Source organism: Pinus tabuliformis, chromosome Q (assembly GCF_031772625.1).
Source record: "Pinus tabuliformis cultivar Carrire ecotype Pingquan chromosome Q, CPIR1, whole genome shotgun sequence".
NCBI lineage: Eukaryota > Viridiplantae > Streptophyta > Pinopsida > Pinales > Pinaceae > Pinus > Pinus tabuliformis.
In genome coordinates, this window is record NC_142296.1 from 127004645 (window position 1) to 127029123 (window position 24479).

General features: G+C 39.0%; 2 pseudogenes; one reads left to right on the plus strand and one right to left on the minus strand.

Annotated features, from left to right (window-relative positions):
- Window positions 1–16643, plus strand: part of LOC149218576 (putative cellulose synthase A catalytic subunit 1 [UDP-forming]) — a 52522-nt pseudogene extending 35879 nt beyond the window's left edge.
- Window positions 16644–20042: 3399 nt separating this feature from the next.
- LOC149218577 (CDPK-related kinase 3 pseudogene) lies at window positions 20043–20987 on the minus strand (annotated as a pseudogene).
- Between the last annotated feature and the right edge of the window lie 3492 nt (window positions 20988–24479).

The window sequence follows — 24479 nt, forward strand, 5'->3', positions numbered from 1 at the left end:
GATAACAATATAGATCAGAGATAAATATAGGTTCCAGACCTCCTTGACATACCTTAGACATATGCTATAGATATTAGACCAATATCACAGATTTAGATAAAGATCACAGATTAGGATCTATGGTACAGAATTTGATAAAGTGTCATAGGATTTTGGTATAGTCTCCACTGATCTCCGATATATATCACAAGAAGTACCTAGTGTCCATTTCGCCAATGGATGTCAAAGGTTTCAGGGTGGCATTCATTGATGGAAAGGTACGTGTTTGAAAATGAAATTTTCAAAGATGCTTTTACTCATGGGTTCAGGGTTGGCAATTTGTATCAAGTTGTAGAAGTCCATTGGGGATCATGTGAGTTGACACATCTCATCTATAACACCAGAGGTATATTTTATGGGGCCCTACTCGATGTGAGTCAGATGGTGACAAGGATGCCTGAATTGGAAAAGAGCATGAAGGTACATGTTTGAGATGTACTGAAGGAAAATCTTACAAGGGGACCATTCCCCTAATGTAGCAGGTCCACAGGTTTGGAACAACCCAAGGGGTTTGAGATTCATGATAAGGAATCTCATGTATGAAGGTGGAAAAAATCCCTCTATGGCTTGGAGCTCACACCTGCTTAATATGAGAGGATTGATAGTTGTATGATGATGTTGAGATTCACTAGGAGTGAAGTCAATCAAAACCATTGCTTTAAGGTTGTGGATGATAGACCTCTCATACTGAAACCTTATGAGGATGACCTCTTTCTGACAGGTGCAGACCCTCTCATTTGCAACAGTAAGAGGGAGTTGGATTCTGGATTTGGAATGGTGAACTGCAAGCCGGCGACTACCTCGATGGAGCTTAACTTTCAAAATTTATGTGGTAGTGATGCTGAAACATATTTGGGAAATGCCTCTGATTTTCATAAACTCATTTGTATTGATGTTCTTGGTGAACTTATGGATATATGTTTTGCAGTTAGCATGTTGGGCTCATATTTTGGTTGAGCCTCACTCTATTGGTGCCAAGAATCTTCTCAAATATCTTTGGGGAAAAATCTCTCATGGATTGAGATACATTGCTGGAAATATGAAGCTGCATGATTATTCGAATTCTAACTAGGCAGGCAGTGTGGAGAATCTCAAGAGCACTTCTGAGTGCTGATTCTCTTTGGGTTTTTTTCGATATCTTGGATATAGTGATGATGGGTGTAGCATGGTGCAGCATGATGACGAGGTGCAGCACAATGATAGGTGAAGGAGCCACCTTGGAGAATCAGTTGAAGCAACATGTCTTCAACTGAGTTCAACTATATCATGTATCATCTTCTTAGAGATGATCTATGAAAATCTATGAAAATTTCATGCAATTCCATAAATTCAATTCTGTAATCTCTATTCCTTGTTAGTTAGCATATCCTGATGTTATCTGAGTACAATTTGGTTAGTGATCTCCACCTACTCAAGCATTTAGGATATCACAAACAATGCTAATTCCAAGTGTGCACACATATATTACAATAGCAATCCCAATCCCAATAGAATTTCAATTAATGAATTTAGAAGTTTTCCATAAGATCTTAATTTATATTCCAAACTCACCACACAAGAAAATTATAGACATTCCAAGACATATTGATTGGTACTATTCTAAATGGGAAACAAAAGAACTAAATGATTTTTGCTTCAAGTGTAGTTTCACATTATTCAATTTCATGACATTAAACTTTTATTAAACATGAATGTTGCTTCCGATCCTTATCAGGAAAATATCCCATGCTTTCTAAACCAATTGGGAACTTCACATACATTCACTTACTGGTTCACTGATTTACAAATTCTACCACCCTCATAGTAGTGTCAGTATCCATCACTTCAGGGGTAGGGGTGTCCAGTGAGTGCTCAACCACAAAGCCTGGACTTGAAATATCCTTAAAATTTGAAGAGTTGGGACCAGGCTTGAGGGATTCGTTAAAATACTTGGATGTAGTAATAGAAGGAGCCCCCACCTCCCTTGGCTCCACCTTTTAGCTCTACGATGAGGGAGATTGAAGCCTCACTTGTGATGCCATAATCACATAGAAGGCATTCCTTTCTTAGTATCCTGTCTTTGTACAAAAGTCTCAAAAGCATAGCCGAAATTCTTGTATGTTCTTGGATTTTAGTAGAAAACTTTGCTACTGAGTCAATTGTTGGCATCATAATACAAGGAGTCCCTTTTGATAGATCTTTTACAAATATGGTGAAAAGGGGCAGGTCTGAAATTAAAGATCCATGCTTTACAAGTTCTATCTATGGGGAGAGAGGGACAAATGCATGTCTACCCTCTTCATTCTAGTGGAAATTTCTTACAAACATTTTAGAAGCGATGATATAGTGGCAGATGCATGAGCGAAGAGAGGATATCAATTTAGTTACCTCTTCGAGACAGGATCCTCAGACTCCAATTCCTCTTCTCACAAATTTTCAACCGGTATAGTGTCTAATAACTTCTGAGAAAATTGCACTGTCATTCTCCTTTAGCTACATCTGTGACTGGAATTTGGACCTGAAATGTGACTATATGGGCTGCTATTTACAATCAATTTATCTTATATGGATTTAATTGTAATTGTAACTGTAATGCCTTTTGGCAGGATTCTGGGGAGTTTCAAGATGTCTCCCCCAAGCATGTGCAAGTCACTGGTAGTCCTGTCAGAGCCTGGTAACACACAGTGTGAATCAGTAAGTCTTGAAGGATGATAAAAATATATATTATTTTAACTTTGGCTTTCCATTGAATCATTATGCATTGAGTCTGTTAATGAAAATATATGTATGTGGAAGCAATTGGGCTAAGCAGGTGCTGCAATAGGAACAGTAAAAGTGGCAGTTTGCAAGCAAAAAATGGAAAAGTTCAGGCATGAATATCCTCAACAAAGTCGCTTTAGAACAAGGAATGAGAAACTTCATCTTTGTGGCATACAGACAAATTATTGCTACGTTGGCCATTTCTCCTTTGGCTTATGTTCTAGAACAGTACGAATTTATAAGCCCAACTTTTTCTCTAAATTGACCTTTATTATTTTGGTGAATAAAACTGCAAAGCCTTATCTCTTTTTCCTAAGATATATATTTCCACTTCTATGTAAGTTTTAGCCTAAACTTACATACTTCAAGTCTAAAGAATTTTTCTTAACTGAACCTACCTACAGATCTATTACCGGTAAGTTTAACCCCAATAAGCAAAACAACAAAAAAAAATTGATCATGATGTTTGCCTGCTGGGATCACCATTGAATGTAAGGGTATTAACCAATGAATATATGTTTGTCTGCTAAGGGTATTAACCATGGAAGTGTTTTCTCACTATGCTCCATTAGTGCGCTTGATAATTTTCCAATAAAATTTTGTCATCTTATCATATACCCCTCTTTGGATATCTGCAAAACCAAAACTGGGAATCCAAGAAGAAGAAGAGGATGAGGAACTGGGTGCACACTAAAACTACCTATTCCTCCCATTGGAATTTATAACCAAAAAATATATTGTCCTTCCTACAAGTCATCCTAGATAGCATCTGAGAAATATTAATATTTGTAGGTATCCCATCCAATCATAAACTCTAAGAACTAAATGTTAATAGTTGTAAGTATCCCATCCAATGATAAACTTTGAGAAGTGTTAATAGTAGGAACCTTGTGGGTGAGATTGAATTTCTTCTTTTGCAATTTCACAAGTTTGATAGAGAAGGAGAGCCATCTCAGTTGGCCAGTGTTGACATTTTTGTCAGTACAGTGGACCCTCTAAAGGATCCTCCTCTTGTCACAACAAATATTGTAACTCTTCACATCTACAACAACGTTCCTCCAGGTGAGTTCCTTCCTATTCTCCTCTCTTTCAGATTCAAGACTTAGGTTAGGTTAGCTGGCTTGCTGGAAGGGGTCTTCACTGATAATAACCTTACTGACTGAAAACCTACCTATTTCAGTAGGCATCGTCAAGTGGGGGTGTTTGAAGATAAGTAGGCCTAGCTCAAGTAGTAGCAACGGATTCCCCAGCCACAAGGGAAGGTTAATAAGGCGGTCGATAAAAGCGTGATGAGCAGAAATCTTATTTGTTAGCAATCAAGTGGTATTAAGGAGCAATCGACACACATACCACACTATGAACTTTGATAACTCTGTTGGGCTATGAACATGGATTATACTGTTATCACTTGACCGAAGGGCTAAAGGAGCTAGACCTTTTGGCTTAATTCCTTCCTCACTCTACTTTTCTTTTCCCGTATACTTCTTTATGCCTGCTAGAGCTGCTACCTACCAAAGATGTTATACTGATTTGCTGCATATAAATAAATTATTGCTACGTTGTCCATTGCTCCTTTGGCTTATGTTCTAGAACGGTATGAATTTATAAGCCCAACTTTTTCTCTAAATTGACCTTTATTATTTTGGTGAATAAAAATGCAAAGCCTTATCTCTTTTTCCTAAGATATATATTTCCACTTTTATGTAAGTTCTATCCCGAACTTACATACTTCAGTGTTAAGGACATTTTTGTGCCTTACAGCATTGAGCATGAAATTTCCATAATCTAAGGGATCCAAAGTACCTAAACATGTTGTTCCTACCCCTAGAGGAACAAGGCTAACAAACCACAACAATTCACAGAAGTTCTCCACCAGAAACTGCTCAAAAACAAGTCAATTCAGGATCATTTCAGTGGCTACACTAGTTGTTTGCGCTGAATGTCAAAGCCAACACTGGCTACCTGCGCTGAGCGAGAGTGGACATGTGGCAAGTTCATTTCTCAAGGTGTCAGAACCCAGGAAGCTTCCAAAATGACACTTGCCTCAGGGAATTCGATTGGTGATGAGTAAGAGGTTCCAAATCTCCAAGTGGAAGCAAGAACCTCCAAGTGGAATCAAGAACTGACAGAGAGAGAGGACACTAGTCAGATCTCAAGCTGACTCATCCTCTCTCCAAACATCTATATATGGATCTCTCCTCCATGAGATCTAGAGGCTGGAATTTTGTTATTGCAAAGAATTGATGTTGGTTTGAGATTGGAATCATTGGGTGCTTAATGCTTTGAAGGGGGTGAAGATAGGAATTCCATTTGCTGGGAAGGAGATGCTGGATTGGAGCCCTCTGGGTTGTATCTCTTCCTGAACCTTGTTATTCATCAATAAAGCTATCTTGGTTTCTCCTATATACTGATGTATTTTTGATGTATGATTGCATTAGTATGTTTAATTTATTTCTAATCCTGAACTAGTTATGAATATGAATCCATGTCTTGTGTAGTGTTCTCTTCTTGTGATCTTGCAGAAACCTCTTGAAGCTGGGCGAGCGAAAAGGCAAGTAGCTGGGAACTCTCCAAGAGAAGAGAAACCGGATCGAGGGACAAACGGAAGACACCAGTTAGTCCATCCATCTCTCTTCATTCTTAATTCATAAAGGAAGAATACTAGAATAGCTATCTCTGTTTGTTGCTAAGGCACTGTCACACCTTAGGTGGATAGGATCGTCCTGCATAGGCATTTTTCCCCACAACAAATTGGCGACTCCACTAGGGAGATCTGTTTAGTCATTTTACTTGTGTTTCTATCATTGTTTTGTTTCATAGACTCGACAGCAACAATCGAACTGCGTCTGCTATTCCCGGATGCAAAGCAGACAGTTGCTGCTTTAATCCAATCACTGGACTTGTCTATGGTCTGAACAATGGATTCACAAATGATTTGATGATCCTTTGTGATAGATCTTAGTACTCCCTCAAAGCATCCCTTTGATTGTACCTTGCTTGTTGCTTTTATTTGGCCTGAAACAGTAGATTAAATAGAAATCTGTGACCCAGAACCAGTGAGAAACGAGAGTTTCTCCTTCAACGCAGACCCAGTGAAGGGATTCTGCATTTCAACGCAGGTCCCGTGAAGGCTACCTACGCTAAATGTCAAAACCCCTGTGTTGAGGTTGCGCTGAACCAGTTTGCCCTTGTGCAGCTGGGGTTCTCTGCTCTGTTTTGCCTTGTTTTGATCTCTAATTTTTGCAGCCTGTAACCAGCATAGGTACCAGTCTGATAACTCCTTTTCTCTGCTTAAATTCCGCCTCCTTTTGTACAAAAATAGTGTGAGTGTTTTTATGTGTTTGTGGCGTCATTTACAGTTTTCCTTTGCATGAGTGAAATAATCATCCTGTAGCCCTTGATTCAGATCTGATTGTGATCTTAGGAGAGAGTTCATTGGCTGTTTGCAGTTGATTATACATTTACTCTTTCTTATTGGTTTGAGTTTGTCTCTTTTAAGTGTCGAAACAAGTATTCATTTCGAAAATCGTTAAGTGTTGTAATCTCTTCTACCCTCTCTGATTTCGAAAAAGTAAACTTGTTTGTATTGGTCATTTAAAAGCAAATTCAAAGTTGTACAAAAAGCTTTCTTTGTAGGCATCAATACTAAGAAAGCGGAAAACAAACACCTGCATTGTGCATTTGCATCTTGATAGTTTGCATGTCTGATTTAGGAAAAGTGCATTAGAGTATGTTGATTGCTCTTTGAGAAAAGATGGTGTCTTTCTTTTCCCTTAGTAGCTAGGATTTTCAAAGTTGAAAAGATATAAAGCTTGCTTATCATCTTTAGACTGCATTTAGGAATTGTATCATACATCTCGTGGTGAACCTTGAAAGGAAAACTTCTAAAAAGATCAACCTAAAATAAATTGAATGAACTTAACAACGCTTTGCAACATAACGCACAACATAGAGGTCTAGGCTAGAGACGTGTTCCGGCGTCGTAAAACCTGGTGACTGTTGATCTCGTTGATGGTGGGTGATTCCTCCTGAGGGACGATAGTGCCAGTACGGATTGTGCTCCCACGTACTGTTGCGTATATATTGGGAGACCCCTATAGGCATAAAACCTTTATCCTTAGGAAGCCGTGTCGGCCGCCCTACTGATCGCAATGCACTGAACACAGCATTCAGGAAGATCGATCACCCGTACCCTAAAAAGTATTCTGCGGTTTTGCGAAAAGTTTGGCACACCCTCTGCCTAGAACTCCAGAGCAGTTCCTTTTGGCCTTTTTCAGACTCTATAACGGAAAAAGTCCATCCGAGCATTTGTCACTTCGGGCTCGTTAAAACATCGAAGGAGACTAGAGTCATCTTTAGCTTTTTCTCGACTCTTTAAAACTGAAAAAGCAAGTTGTGTCTAAAGCGTCGTTAAAATTTATTTTAAACGGAACAATCACCCCTTATTCCTACGTTGATCTTTAGGTTGAAAAAATGGAGCACACCAACCAAGGAATTCCCCTTGGTGGAAATCCTAGTCCCTTCTCCTCTTGGGGAGATGTTGGTGCGCCCCATATGGCCACATTGTCGCTTCCAGGACTGACAATTGGCCTGCCGGTCTGGCTCTTTTCAACCAATGTCGTTCAAACCACCACTATTCCTGAATAGTCGAGTTTACAGTTAGACCAGACCAGAGTTGCCAACCAGCCTTCTACTTCATCTAACTCTTCCTCTCCTCCTTCCTCTTCGCTTGACGGAACTGGTAAAACAAAAAACCAAGTTCCTAAGGAGAAGAAGGAAAAGAAGAAGAAAGAGAAGAAGAAGAAGGGGCCAAAAGCGACTAGGGGCAAACAAGTGTCGTCTGACAGAAATCCACACACAGCACTGACTAGGCCTAAATCGCCATGTGTCATATGCAAGGGAGACCACTTCCATAGAGATTGTCCCTGCATCCCTCGGATACTAAGGGACTGGTCTCCCCGTTTGCACAATTCGGTAGCATCAACCTCTGATAGCCATGTTGACTACTCACCATCAACTAGTGAAAGTGAAGCCCCAGGACAGAGAGGGAAAGTTAGATTTCCCTGCAAACTGTTTGAAGGCAATCACGCCATCCACCGTTGTCCCTTCTTAGACGAGGCTAAAAGAGTTCTGGAAGATCGCCCGATCTTACGAGCGCAACTTCCTCCTGGATATCAAAAACTCCTGCCAAGTCCTTCACTAGTTGAGAACCCGGCTGGCCCACCCAGGTGGTCAGCCGAAGCACCTATCATTGAAGATGAACCGTCTGGATCCATGCCTGACGAAAGTCAAAAGGTTGAGGCCACAGTTGACCCGGTTTTGCCTTCAAAGGCTCTATCTTCGAATGATACCGTCACAGAGGAGAATAAAGACGACACCGTCCAAATTCTCTTCATCAACACAGGCTCCGACGAACAAGGGGGAAATTTGCCCATTCCTTTGTCACAGGAAGGAACTTCATCAGAGTCATACCCGGCCGTCTATTCGGTCCCACCACCAAGCAACCTGGTTGTGTCCTTCGACTGGAACCAACTAGGCAGACCCCGGTTGCCAGCAAGCATACCATTCAGAATTATCGTTCAAATATATAGAATGGTAATGGCTGGCACTATCATTGATGAGGGGGCATCTGTGAGTATCCTTTCCTCTATTGCTTGGAAAGCGCTTGGTTCGCCAGCGCTTTTGCCTGAAATGAGAAATCTATCAAGATTTGATAAAGGAACCAGTCGACCTTTAGGGATCCTCCCCAATGTGCCCATAACATTGAAAGGGAAGACCGTTCAAATGAACGTGATGGTCATTCAAGGACCCTTGGATTATAACCTACTCCTTAGACGAGACTATATATATTGCATGGGGGCCCTCGTCTCCTCACTCTTTAGAGTAATGTGTTTTCCGCATGAAGGAAGAGTGTTCAAGCTCGTGGACCAACTTTCATTTCCCGGATCACGCATCGCAAATAGTCATATACCATCCCTAAATGGTCTATTCACGCAAGAAGTGTCTCAACCCACGGTCTGTCCTCCTGATGAGCGCGAGTAATCCAGGAGGATATGACTGGAACCCAGGGGGCATGCGTCCTGGTCTGCTTCGGCAGGGAAACTTTGAGTATAGAGTAGGTTTCCGCGGGAGAATATGACTAGTCTATACCCCGCCCATGCTGGAAGAGGGTTATTCTAGAATAAGATTCTTTTGTCAAAGTTATGTGGGTTAGCGAGCATCGTCGCTCACCTTTGTCTATTTCAGTAGACATTGCCGAGGAAGTGTTTTGTTTGAAAGATTAACGAGACAATCTTTGGGTAACCTGAAAGAGGTAAGCCTCTCTCGTTAAAACAGTTGTTTTGACGGAAAAGAAGTAGAGGTAACCTTGAAATCGTACTTTATACCTGGGGGCATGCAAACCTTTTGGAGTGCAAGCAAAGAGCGGTTATTTATCTGTTTTTTTTAGGTTAGCCGTTTCCTAACTTGCATAAAGAAAGGATGCGGGGCATAGCTTTGTGAGATGAAGCTCCATAAAAAATAGAATCTCAATGAGACACTCTTATCATATGAATGGGTAATCGAGCAGTTTTAGCACACAATTCATGCTCGTTAAAAAATAAACGCAAGATCCGAGCAGTTTTAGCACATAGTTCATGCTCGTTAAAAAATAAACATAAGATCGAGCAAATGTTTCCACCCGCGTTTAAGCTCGTTAAAAAATGAACTATCCCGGTAAATAACCACTGTGAAATGTAATATTATCAGCCATTAAAGCCTTGGTCGTGTTTGCACCGTCACCTCCACTTTTCATTTGGCCGATAGTTCACCTCCATATGATTGTTTACCCATTTTGAGGAACAGCTGTGAAGAGTGATTGCACTAGCCATCCTTGTGACACTGCCGTGATTGGAAAATTCCAACCTGTACCTGGAATCAGCTGCTAACCCGTTTTATCACTCGTTCCTCAAAATACGAGTCTTCTTTAAGCTCTTTTCATCTGACTCGTAAAATATGAAAAGATTGCCGAGTTTTGGCCTTCCAGCTCGTTAAAGGGACAGGAAGAGCTATCCCTCCTCTAGATTTTAATCTTTTTGGACCTGAGGGATTATTGCACAAAAAGATCGAGCGCTTGTTTTATTCGGCTCGTTAAAACTATCGAAAACTCATCCCTTCTGTATTGTTTTATACTTTTTCGGACTTAAGGGATTAGATGACGAAAAAGGACCTTTGGAGTTAACTTTATGTACCTTTTCAGACTCTTTAAAAATGAAAAGGACCGAGTTATCCTTGTCGTTAGACTCGTTAAAATCATTAAATAGTGACAAACTTGTCTTTAGACGAGAACGAGTTTCACTATCGCTAGGCTCGTTAAAACATAGCGATGGGCTTGCCCGAAGGGCAGGTTATAGAACAAGCAGATGTTATCCTCCTCAAGCTTGACAAAAATAAAGAGGTACTGGTCAGCAATGACTGGGGAAAAATTGGGATAAACTAAAGAAAACTTTGATGGTAGCAAGTCGCTCTTGAACATGACACTTTTCCTCCGTACCACAATCGGGTTGGGTTGTTTCATTCACCGGTCACATCCATGGTCTCGCCATACCATCCATATTTGGGGTAATGCTACCGATCCATCGCATCAGTGTCGCCACATGTTCAAGAGAAGTCGTTCAGAAAAGTCAACCGTGTCCCATCCACTGCCATACATTATCCTTCATCCTTTCATGACCGCCACCCTGAATCATATGTCACAGATCGTTTTCACCTCCATCAAAATCATTAGCTCCGTTCCGTGTCACTGATGTGGGATTCATTAAGGCCCTCCTTTGACGGATCGCTTCTTGTTGACATCAGCTCATTATCCAAGAAGTTGATCTAGGAACAACCCCTTCAGTACTTTGAAGCTTGCATGCCTCAATGGCAAGTTTCTCACTTCCGGCGACAGGTATACATCAATGACCTTCGACCGAAAGATTTTGCATGGTGTTCGACGCCAAGTCCCTTATTCACACCACGTGAATTGTACTGCAGTACCTTGAGGGTCATTATCATTATCGGTGATTCCTCTCGCGCTTGTTAACGGTTTACATCATTGACCGGTAATCAAGCGATGTCTTTCCATGTTCGACTTCAGAACATTTCTCACATGGATCGACTTGTACTTAGAGTGAATATCGAACGAGTTTGAAGACCCCGGATCTAGTTTCATCCATCCGGGCTGCGATATATATTCAGGAAAGATAAAGACATTGACATGTACATCATTGCAGCAGATGATCATCCTACTCAAAGGATGATAATTTCATCAAAATTATCAGTCTACCATCAGACGATTATCTGTTCTATGTACAGAAAAATGAATTTATAAAGCTGAGCATGGGAATGCCCGCCTCAGCTAGATCATGAAAGAAGTATGAAAAATAATTTATTGTATTGTATCTTATTACAGGTCTCCTCCCAGCATTGGATGAACTTCGGATCCCCCTAATAAAGCATTTCACCCGATAAATGGCCTCATACTTTAGGGGGCAACTGTTATAGAAATTTTTGTGTCTTACAGCATTGAGCATGAAATGTCCATAATCTAAGGGATCCAAAGTCCCTAAACATGTTGTTCCTACCCCTAGAGGAACAAGGCTAACAAACCACAGCAATTCACAGAAGTTCTCCACCAGAAACTGCTAAAAAACAAGTCAATTCAGGATCATTTCAGTGGCTACACTAGCTGTTTGCGCTGAATGTCAAAGCCAACACTGGCTACCTGCGCTGAATGTCAAAGGCAACACTGGCTACCTACGCTGAGCGAGAGTGGACATGTGGCAAGTTCATTTCTCAAGGTGTCAGAACCCAGGAAGCTTCCAAAATGACACTTGCCTCAGGGAATTCGACTGGTGCTGAGTAAGAGGTTCCAAATCTCCAAGTGGAAGCAAGAACCTCCAAGTGGAATCAAGAACTGACAGAGAGAGAGGACACTAGTCAGATCTCAAGCTAACTCATCCTCTCTCCAAACATCTATATATGGATCTCTCCTCCATGAGATCTAGAGGCTGGAATTTTGTTATTGCAAAGAATTGCTGTTGGTTTGAGATTGGAATCATTGGGTGCTTAATGCTTTAAAGGGGGTGAAGATAGGAATTCCATTTGCTGGGAAGGAGATGCTGGATTGGAGCCCTCTGGGTTGTATCTCTTCCTGAGCCTTGTTATTCATCAATAAAGCTATCTTGGTTTCTCCTATATACTGATGTATTTTTTATGTATGATTGCATTAGTATGTTTAATTTATTTCTAATCCTAAACTAGTTATGAATATGAATCCATGTCTTGTGTAGTGTTCTCTTCTTGTGATCTTGCAGAAACCTCTTGAAGCTGGGCGAGCGAAAAGGCAAGTAGCTGGGAACTCTCCAAGAGAAGAGAAACCGGATCGAGGGACAAACAGAAGACACCGGTTAGTCCATCCATCTCTCTTCATTCTTAATTCATAAAGGAAGAATACTAGAATAGTTGTCTCTGTTTGTTGCTAAGGCACTGTCACACCTTAGGTGGATAGGATCGTCCTGCATAGGCATTTTTCCCCACAACATTCAGGTCTAAAGAAGTTTTCTTAACTAAACCTACCTATAGATCTACTACCGATAAGTTTAACCCCAAAAAAATGCAGCAAAACGGTGAAAAAAACTTGATCATGATGTTTGTCTTCTAGGATCACCATTGAATATATGTTTGTCTGCTAAGGGTATTAACCATGGAAGCGTTTTCCCACTATGCTCCCTTAGTGAGATTGATAATTTTTCAATAAAATTTTGTCATCTTATCATATACCCTTCTCTGGATATCTACAAAACCAAAATTGGGAATCCAAGAAGAAGAAGAGGATGAGGAACTGGGTGCAAACTGAAACTGCCTATTCCTCCCATTGGAATTTATAACCAACAAATATACTATCCTTCCTACAAGTCATCCTACACATCATCTGAGAAATATTAATAGTTGTAGGTATCCCATCCAATCATAAACTCTGAGAATTAAATGTTAATAGTTGTAAATATCCCATCCAATGATAAAACAAATATTTCATTAAATTTGGAAATATTTTATTCCAAGGACAATGACTTGAATTGAGCTTTTTGGTTATTTTAAAATTCTAGATCCATCATTTAATTCCAAATATAATGAAATATGTGTTATAAACTCTGAGAAGTGTTAATAGTAGGAACCTTGTGGGTGAGATTTAATTTCTTCTTTTGCAATTTCACAGGTTTGACAGTGAAGGAGAGCCATCTCAGTTGGCTGGTGTTGATATTTTTTCCAGTACAATGGACCCTCTAAAGGAGCCTCCTCTTGTCACAACAAATATTGTTCTGTCTATCCTTTCCTTGGATTATCCTGTCGATAAAGTTTCATGCTATGTTTCTGATGATGGAGCAGCAATGTTGATTTTTGAAACTCTTTTAGAAACTTTAGAATTCGCAAGGAAGTGGGTACCATTTTGCAAAAAATACAGTATCGAGCCGAGGGCTCCATAATTCTACTTTGCAGAGAAAATTGATTATTTGAATGATAAAGTACAACCTTCCTTTGTTAAAGAATGGAGAGCAATGAAGGCAAGTGCACATTAAAGTATCCAAATGTAAGAGCTACTTCTGTTGGTTTATTGGTTTTTCTTTCCCTTGACATCTTCCATTTTTGTGCCAATATCAGAGGGAACATGAAGATTACATGATCCATATTAATTCTCTTGTGTCCAAATCACAAAAAGTGCCAAAAGATGGATGGACCATGCAAGATGGAACTCCATGGCCAGGCAACAACACTCGAGACCATCCTGGGATGATCCAGGTATCAGATACTCATCTTTTTACCCCTGATTCTTATCTTTCCTTTGTAGTCTATATGAAGTATCATGATTTTCTCTCCCTTTTGTTAACATGCTTATAAATATGTTGCAAGTAATGGAAATTAGTACTACTAAATTTTTCACTTTTTGCTTCAGGTATTCTTAGGTCACAGTGGGGGAGTTGACAATCATGGTAATGAATTACCATGGTTATTTTATGTATCCCGTGAAAAGAGGTCTAGTTTCCAACACCACAAGAAAGCAAGTGTAATGAATGCATTGGTATATTTCTAGCTATGTACACATCTCTCTTTTTCTGTTGATTTCCTCATATGAAATTCATTAATTATTATATTGACACTGATGATTGTTATCCATTGCTCCACTTAGGTCTAAGTGTCCATTGTCCTAAAAAATGGCCTCTTTCTGTTGAACCTTGATCGTGATCATTATATAAACAACAGAAAAGATATTCGTGAGGCAATGTGTTTTCTAATGGATCCAGTTCTTGGGAAGAAAACTTGCTAAGTATAGTTTCCTCAGAGATTTGATGGCATTGATCGACATGATCGATATGCTAATCATAACACTATGTTCTTTGATGTAGGCATTGATAAACACCCAAAATGTTTTCTTATATGAAATTATGCAATTTTCATATAATTTTAGCCTGGCATATTAATTCTGAAATTTTTGCAAATCACCTTGAGAGGTTTCAATGGTATCCAAGGGCTTGTTTATGTGGGTACAGGGTGTTGTTTTAAGAGACAAGCACTCTATGGTTATGATTTGTAGGTTTTAACCCCATACAGAAATTACCTGCATACGAATTCTAAAACACGGAAAATAAACAATGCGAGAGCATAACACATAAAACACATATACATAGAGATTTTCCCGTGGATCCCAAAACCGGTATTACCGGCTTGATTTTTTATTATGTTCCTTCAATGTTCTAATACATATTTATACATGCCGAAGCATCCAATACCATGGACTAAAACCCATCGCGTCCAATACCATGGACCGAAAACCATCGCGTCCAAAAAACATGTGTGAAAATCATGCACAAAACCATAGGTGGGTCCGCCCACCGTAAAATAGGGTCCAAAACCAAAAAAAATCGGGGCGCTGCCCCGAACCCCATAAAGTGGGGTTACGGGTACGCCTCAAACCCCCTGTGATCCCCCCGCTACACAATCGGCGCAATGAAGTGGGGCTCCGCCGCCCCTCTAACCCCCCGTTTAACTACGTGGGCTAGTCGTGGAAAGAATATAACACAACCCAACATGATCCTATTCTCATTGAGAAGGATCTTGAACCAACATGTTTTCTGAGATGTTGCTAGGGGTCTAGAAAGAAGAGCAGAAAAGCAAACAAAAGGTATGATGACGATAAGAAGAGAACCAAGCGAACTGAATCTACTATACCCATCTTTAGTTTGGAAGACATAGAAGAGGGTGTTGAAGGTGAGTCCAAGTCCAAACTAGTGATTTGTATTTTTTGACAACTCATTTACCCTTAAACATTGTTCACCCTCACCCTTCTTTGAAATTGCGTATTGCAGGATTTGATGATGAGAAATCATTGCTCATGTCCCAAAGGAGATTAGAGAAAAGATTTGGTCAATCACCAGTGTTTATTCAATTTACCCTCATGGAAAATGGTGTTCTTCCACAATCTGCTAATCCTGTTTCTTTATTGAAAGAAGCCATTCATGTTATCAGCTGTGGATATGAAGACAAGTCAGAATGGGGAAAGAGGTATGCATAGAGGTGGATCTGCATCTATTTGAGGATGTTATGGATTTTTTTTAGTTCATTGAATTAGTTTTTTCTATAGTGAATTTGTATAAACATTTTTCCTGAATATGCATAATTCTCTTCAAAATAAGGCAACATTTTGTTTAGGCAACCAAGCACCAAGCACCTATTCTTGAAGAAAAGATCTAATATGAATGGGTTCTCATATTTTGTGAAGATTAGGTGGATTTATGGTTCTATCACAGAAGATATTTTGACTAGGTTTAAAATGCATTCTTGAGGCTGGATTTCAATATACTACATGCCTGCACATCCTATATTCAAGGGATCTGCACCAATCAATCTTTCAGATCATTTGAATCAAGTGCTCCAATGGGCCCTTGGTTCTGTTGAAAAATTATTGAGCAGGAATTGTCCAATTTGGTATGGCTACACCAATTGCAGAAGCTGGCATACATCAATACCATAGTTTATCCTCTCACATCCCTCCCATTGGTTGCAAATTGTACCCTGTCAGTTGTTTGTCTTCTTACAAGGAAGTTTATCATTCCTAAGGTAAGATTTTCAACCCTTACTGACCTTAATCTTGTCAATCTTTTCTCACCTCTAATGTAATCTATATTTTAGATTTTTTTGGGTTTCGTTCTCATACAATGCTTCACATTTTCCCCTAGTTTTTATATTTATTTTGATATTCAGATTAGCCACTGTGTAAGTGTGTTCTTCATGTTATATTTTATTTCCATTTTTACAACTGCTATTCTAGAGCTACGCTGGAGTATAGTTGGCATCAATGAATGGTTGAGAAATGAGAAATTTTGGGTTATTGGAGGTTTATCAGCACATTTGTTTGCCGTCTTTCAAGGGTTACTCAAAGTTCTAGCAGGGATTGACACAAACTTTACTGTCACGTCAAAGACTTCAGATGAAGATGGTGAATTTGCTAAGGTTTATGTTTTTGAGTGGACTAGTCTTCTCATCCCTCCAACTACTTTGCTTGTGGTAAATCTTGTTGGTGTAGTAGCAGGTGTTTCCCAAGCTATTAATAGTGGTTATCAATCTTGGGGTCCATTGTTTGGAAACCTGTTTTTCTCTCTGTGGGTGATTGTTCATCTTTATCCATTCCTCAAGAGATTAATGGGTTGCCAAAACCGGACACCAACAATATTTATTGTTTGGTAAATTCTTCTTTCGTCCATATTCTCACTACTTGGGTAAGGATAGATCCTTTCACAACAAACACAGGATCATCATCAAACACACAGCAATGTGGTGTAAATTGCTAAAACCCCTATTAGCGTTCATTAGCAGCAAATAAAGAGGAACTAAAAACACATCTTAGGGCCAAGAATATCTCAAATTTGTTTGTGTCATCTGTAGATAATAATATTTGAGATGGAGGGGCTTTAAGCATATTGCTTTCTAGCTAGTTCCAGCATAGGGACTAAACCTTGTACTTTGTCTTTGATTGATAGTTAAGATTGTACGGTGCAGTTGGTTCTCTGTTTCAACCAAGACAGTTGAGGTTTACTTGGAGTCATGCCTGTTCCAGAACTAATCTAATGCCACAAAATAGTGGGCAATGGATTATAAGGTTTGATATTGAAGAATATATATTTTTAAATATTTATTCATTTTTAAGTGGCATTCCTGTCACGAAAAAAATTATGGCACATCTTAATTGAATGTCATCTTTTTTTAAATGTGAAGTGGTCAATATCAAATAATTGTGTCGTGTAGGAGTAGTGGCAGTTATTAAGATTTTAGGCATACAAGTGCCTATGAAAGTGGTAAATGTATATTGTTTGTTCGTTTCATAAAATACAATTATAGGTGCCTAGGAAAATAGTAAATATACGTTGTTCGTTTGTTTCATAAATTACAGTTATAACTATGTTTAGAAATCATTGACCCCATCTTTGATGACTCCATTGCATCCAAAATGTTAGTTCTACAATGCGTTAAATAACATGCATGTTTTGACCTAACCCTGAATCATCTAAATTTGAGATTTTTTTTAGAAGTATTTGTTCTAGGTTTCTTTTTAAATTTTAGTGAATTGTATTTTTAACTCTGTTAAATTTTTTTATCAGGGAACTTGCTTAGCACACGATTCTTAATCTTGCTTTTGATACATTTAGTTGTCTGGTAATATTTCTTTGATTGTATAAAGAGAACATTACTACTAGATACCCAAGCTCTTCTTCTCAGACAATGTTGCAGGCTAAAGAGACAATGTCCCGGCCCCTCGTTGCAAAAGTTCCATTGGAAATGAATTTTTAATGTTACCAAGTGTCATCTATCTCACCAAGAGAAGAATCTCTTTTGTGAGATATTTGTAGATTTCCAGAATCTACTCGATCAAACACAATTTTTTTTTGAAATTACTACTGGGTAGTCTAGCTATTCCTTCCTCTATTTTATTTTTATATCTCTATTTACTGCAGTATTGTTACAGTGGATTATAGTGGGTATCTTTAAATTTTCATCTCAACATTATATCGCAGGTAGCAGTTCACCAAGATTACTATGGTATTTTAAGGAATTCTTTTGGAGGATGGTATTGTTGGCCATGTGAAGCTTTAAACTGGCAATACCAACTCCAAGGCATGAGGCATCCAAATGTAGCTAGCCATGGTATGCCTGGTTGTGGTATGCACTGTGCTCTATGTGGTGGTTTGAGTGGTGGTTTAAGAGGAATACTAATGGCTAGTGGGTTCATGTATTTTGCGCTGAGGTAAAAATCTCTGGTTGAATTGTGTTCACTTCAAAAGAATAGAAGAAGTTAATTATGCAAAATCGTATTGTTGATTTTATCTTGTGTTAATGATTTGGTGAGGAGCAATATATTTTCTCCCTTATGGTATCTTCATTTCCTTTGTGAACCTGCAGTGGTTGTTGGAGAATACGTTCAGGAGGGGTCAAATGGAGCTTGTTAAAGGGCTGGTATGTTTAAATTGAAATGTTGCTTCATTACCAGTAATGCATATAAGTTTTGAACATGTTGAACTGTTTTGTTTTACTTGTTTTGTGCATGATTGTTGCATTTGGATTATGTCTAGTGAGATGTTGTTAGAGACCTAAATTAGCATCCCATTGAATGGTTTGGTCAGTAACATATTGATGAAGGTGGATTTGTGCAATGCTAAAATTAACGATTGGTATGTTATGAAATTCAGGAAATACTTTTTAGAGAACGATATATGTTTCCATGCAGTATTTGTCATCAGAAGGTGCCTATGTGAAGGTTAGGATTCAATGTATATGAAATTTTGAAACTTATAATAACACTTGTTGGGTTAGTAGATTGTTCTATCCTGGTCATTCTCATGGAATCTATATTTTGTTTCTGCACTAACTGACATAAATATTTTGTGGTTTCGTAGTGCAATTTTGGCACTACCAAAGTAGTTTTCATCCCTTATGTGCAAGAGACTCTGGGTTTTATTTGACTGTGAGTACTCATGGTTGAAGGGTTCAACGTAAAGCATATTGTGTAAAACATACCGCAGAGAAAAAGCTAAAGGTACATGTAACATCATATTTATTCTAGTGAATTTCCATAGTGTTAATTTGATATAATAATTTTCTTGCTTAACCTGTCTCTATTGAATGAAAGATGTAGGCTGAAGCACAATGATGCGGAGGAACTGAGGAGTTGAAGAAAATAAAACAAATGCAGGTGATCATATGTAGCAATCTTCTGCAAGTTTTTTTTCATTCTAAAATGGTTCGTATACATCCTAGGGAAATTTCTTGCATACTGTTAGCGCTCGAATCTACCTTTGGCTAAAAGAAGACAAAACTCGAGGCAACATCAAACCAAGCTCAGCCTCGTAGCTAGCCCTACGAGGACAGGAGAGGGCTCTCTCCAGTCAATCTCGATAAAATGATTAATAGAGTCCGAGATGACTTAAAATGGGAACTGATTAGGCTAGTAAAATGAATTTGAATGAGGGATATTTGATTTAATGACTAAGTTGCTGGGCTGCATGGGACAAGGACAGCGTGAGCAAATATTTAACCAAAGGCACAAAATATTTCATAAGGCGAGATAAGCATGAGGTATTAGCAATCGAATTGAATTTAAATTGGGTGAAAAGACTGTTTAAGAAAGTTGAAAAGGGCATTAATGTATGAATCCTTTCCAGGCAAAAGAAAACACATAAAGACTGAACACTTCCTCAAGGCAGAGCAATGACTAAATTCTACCTTTCTCACTTAAAAGTATTCAGCTAGAAAGATCATGAATGAAATGCGAAACATCACAGGATACATATGAAACAGAGAGAAAAACACATGACAAAACTCATACCACAAGAATCTTATAAATCAGAGATGCACCATTTAATTATTTCTCTGTCAATCTGTACAGCCAAACGCTGAGTTATTCCTCCACCGTTTCCCAGAACTCAGAACCCTTTTCAAAAATTTTCTATACAATAAATAGACTCACTCTATCAAAAAATGAATCGATTCAGAATATGGGATGATTTAATCATTACTAACTGAAGATGAAAATCCATCCATTGCTAAAGGAGCAGTGTTACATTTTGCTCGGATCTGAAAAAGTGACATCTGTAGGTGTGAATCCCTTGAAATTGTAACTGAAGTCATAAATAGACCATCGTTTCCTATTTTTCGGCTGCCGCGGGTATTATTCATTTAATTGGGCTTTTGACCTTTCACCTTCTCTTTTGTCGTTTGAAACCAATTTTTGTAATTAGCGACAGATCCATCAAATTTAGTATATCTGGAACCTTGGATTCTTTCATGGCCTCTGTCGAATTTCTCATTAGAGCTGATTTAAAATTTTCTAGAGAAATTCTGGCATCATTATCAGGTTGCAGGAGCTTAAACTGAGCTCTGAGGTACACCAATTCATCCTCTCTTAATGATTTCACCAGTGCCTGGAACCATTTGGTCACATCAACTCCTTATTCTTAAGAGCTGCACGTTTGAACGGTAAGCAACGGAGATAAAGCTTTAATATGTTTGTACACCAAAATATCTAATGGAATTACATGTTTCCCACAAATCCATGGATGAGAAAGGGCCTGAGCTGCACTCATTTCTTTTACGTATATCTTTGTTAAGAAGACTTTTCACAAAATCATTAGCCTCAGGAGAGATAGAAAGCCATGGTGCATCATCAAAATTAGGTTCAGTGCTCAAAACTTCACGAAAAATTCCTGATTCAGAGTGTGCCCAGAAAGGTCGACTACCATATAGTAAGACGTACGTTATCACACCAATACTCCATACATTTGCTTCCATACTATATGATTGGTGAAAGACTTCTGGTGCTACATAATATGCACTTCCTACAATATCGTTCAGTCTTTCATCTCTAGTTTTAAATCACGATGCAACACACCCTAAAGGTGACAAAAGACAACTACGCTCAAAATCTGCACAACAATACCCTTGGCATCTTCCTCTGAGAACCTTCCACCACTGGACAATATTCTTTCCAACAGTTCCCCACCTTCGCAGAATTCCATGATAATGTAGACATTGTTGTCGTCCTCGCATACATCGTGAAATATGACCAAATTATGATGCCCTGACAATGCTTTCAAAATCTTAACCTCTCTCCGCACATCTTCGATCGCAATAGTTGTCGTCATCTTTCAAATGAAATCCCCGATGAAAATCCTTGCCATAGTTTAATCCAACTTCCAAATATCCAAAATCCTAAACCTTCTTCTCCTCAACATTGATCATCCATTGCACATTCATTGCATGGTGGTTCAGATATTTCTCATCCATCTCCATTCTCCATTCAAACAGATTACAATATTTTTCATGACTTTTCATCCGCCCCTCCTCATCCATCTTAAGGTTTGGCATGATCATTTTATTGTTCTCATACAAGGTTGCCTTAATGCCAGCTATTTTTTGATGATGATTTTCGCTTTTCCTTGGATATTTTTTATCTTTATCGGTAGAGGTATCACCAGGGCTCTGAAGGGGGGTCTCAGGCATTGTATTTTCATGCATTATCACATTCTTTGCAGGTGTAAGGTAATCTTCAAGTGTTTCCATGATCTGATGCAGATGTATCAATAACCATATCTCCCACATCCTTTCCTTTCTGGCCAAAATTTTTATTCATTGCATCACATAGTTCCTTGGTATAATTAGTTGGTAGTCTCTCGTCCATCTGTTTCAGACCCTTTTATACTCTCAAGCCCCTCATTAGTTAAGATATCTTTCTCAGATGCATCACTCTTCTTAATCACGCTAACAATATCTTTGTCCTTCAAAATACATGTAGGTTGAGAGGATTGGCAAGGTGAATCCCTCCATCGAAAGCAAAATGCCATGAGGGCAACTGCGATGAGGCTGGAATGTGAAAGAAATATCAATTGCAATGTCAGCTATAGTCTTCAAGTACGGCTTTACAATCATCCAGCATTGCTCTAATCCCTCTGATCTCTACCTCCTGCTTATCATATTTTGATCTTCGAATATCAAACGGATCCTTCGAACTGCGGCGATGTCATCCATTGCTACTCTTTTGGTTCAGTAACGCCGAGTTTGATATTAAACAAAACCCTTCATATAAATTCTCGTACAAACACTTCACATCTCGAAATGAATTCTGGGCACATGAATGAATTCTGTAGCTTTGCGTCCTAACTGTCTATAGTTTCCAGGAATTTTTATTGCCACAGTTTCCTCAAACTTATGGTTATGAAAAACAAGCTCATGAATTGATTTTGTGGTCGTCCAAGGCGTAGTAAAGAAGATCTGCAAAGGCGCACTGCTTGGGTCTGTTTAAGAATTCCCTGTAGCTAGCAAATCCACGCTAAGTATGAGCTGGGGAAATTTCGTGCAAATTCAGGCCTTTGGGTTGTATGCGCCATGCCGCATTGGGTATGCGCCGCGCATCAACAGTGCGGTGCGCCCGTGCAATTATGCCCTATGGAAAATGTCCCGATGCGCCGCGCACGCCCAGTGCGTCGCGACACTTATCTTATGTGCCGCGCATCCAAATTTACCCACGGCTGCCTTCAATTTGGTTGCGTTTCTCCTCCACGTTACCACCTTGGCTCCTTGATGTCTTTAGTATGCAAAGGAATTAACAATTGTGGAAACATCTTAGTATCACAAGGATTTTAATTCTTGCTTCCACTTGATTTTTTGACTGAAGTAATGAATCCTTTGTTGATTTCTTGCAAGTATGGTTTTCAAGCACTATACATCCTGCTTCACCCCAAATCACAATTACACACTTGAGGTGAGGCAATCTCAGAGCCATACCAAGAAGTGCACTTGCAATAGATGGTGCCTCTGTTCAGGCCTATTTTAAAATTTCCCACACATATAGCAGAAGCATGACAACAAATATGCAGTACCCCATCTCTCTGGCTGAGGAAACTATGCTGAGCACACAACATAATCTGTCATTGTGAGCAATTCACCCAGACCTTCCCTTTTTCTCTCGGCATCTGCTAAGATTGGCAACTCCCTTCTTATAGCATTTGTGCATCAATTGTAATGTATGGGAAGTGTTGGCTGCTTAATCTATATGGTTCCCTCATCAATGCGGCCATAATACCTTGAAATTCTAAGCATAAATAAATCTGGAACAGGTTCCTTACTTACATGTCCTTGGATCTGAAAATGACAACCAATATATATTTAATCTCAGCTACTGCAAGCCCTCAAATCTGGACATTATGACTTCGATATTAGTTGGTGGTGGTAGCAAATCTTCTTGGAACTGGTCCCCTGAATGATAAATAACTCGACTCTCCTAGTGTTTGTGGAAAACAATATATTTCAGCCCTCCTATAAGCTAATTAGACTCCTTCCATTTCTGCACTTGCAAGTGATGGGTCTTTCCATGTTTGTGGAGGCCATTCATAGTTTCAATTTATGTCATATGGGTAATATCGAAGTTTGCTCTTTTTAGTGTCCTGCTTGATTAAAATGATGACCTTTCTGTCGATTCTTTGCAGGGATAGGAGCTACTGAACCTAGCAAGATGGGCAGGGCTGCTTGAAGAACTTGTAAAATCTTATCAATCATGTATTAAGCGAACTTAATAATTTCTTCTTCAAAACAGAGTTTTGAAGAAGAAATGTCCTTCAGCATTATTAATAATGTGAATCTTGAAGTGAAACCTTATTGAATCTCTCTTTGGCCTGCAGGCGTTAGTGAACACTTCTGGAGACAAAACCTCTGGACTCAAGAATTAAAATGACTCTTTTTGACCAAAATGGCATTTGATGACTACAAATGACGAGAAATGAACCTTGGTGAATTTGACTCTGACATAGGACTGACAAGACTGAGTCTAACACATACAATCTCGGAGGCTTTATGTAGTCACATGTTAGCTCCTGCATTTAAAAAATGCAATCTAGGATTCTGGTTTTCACATGGATTCTTTTATGACCTTCTTTCCTATCCTTGTCATCATTCATTTTTAGATGGATTCATTCATGAGCTTCTTAGTTATCCTTGTTATTTCTTGCATTGTGCTTATGCCTAGACCCACTCTCATAGTTCCCTCATTCCAAACCATCAGTACAAGTGACTTTCGTTCTAAGCCCCCTCTAGGTTGAATTATTGTGTGTGGGTTCTATTTTGTCAATCTTTTGAGGATTTTGAACATTATAGGGTGTTGTCTGTTACTAGAGTTAATTCACTACTGCATAACATCATCACACATTTGATATTGTTCCATCTATTGCTCAAATTTTCATTTTGGCCAAGATGAATCCCCTACTTGGCGAACCATTCCCCTACTTGGCTAAATCATAAATGAAATCTTAGGGGAGATTATTTCTTATTTGGGCAGGTCCTTTAGTAAATAGTGTTTCAGTTGTATTTTTTCAATGTTTGGTTGTTGGAGATGGATAATAGCCAAGTTTTAAAAAAGAAAAGTTCAAGCTTCGAGTAATATTGACCTACTGCTTTCCAAGAAGATTGCAATTGTTGATAAATTTCTAGCTTGGTCACATTGGTTTCTGTGTCTTTTTCTTTTTTTCTTTTCAAGTAGCCTATAAAATGCTGGAATAAATACTCCAAAACTTTTATTGGACAAGCAAGGTGGGGTAAAATGGATTGATATGGTGTCTTTGAGTTTTTTGTAATTCCACTTTCCA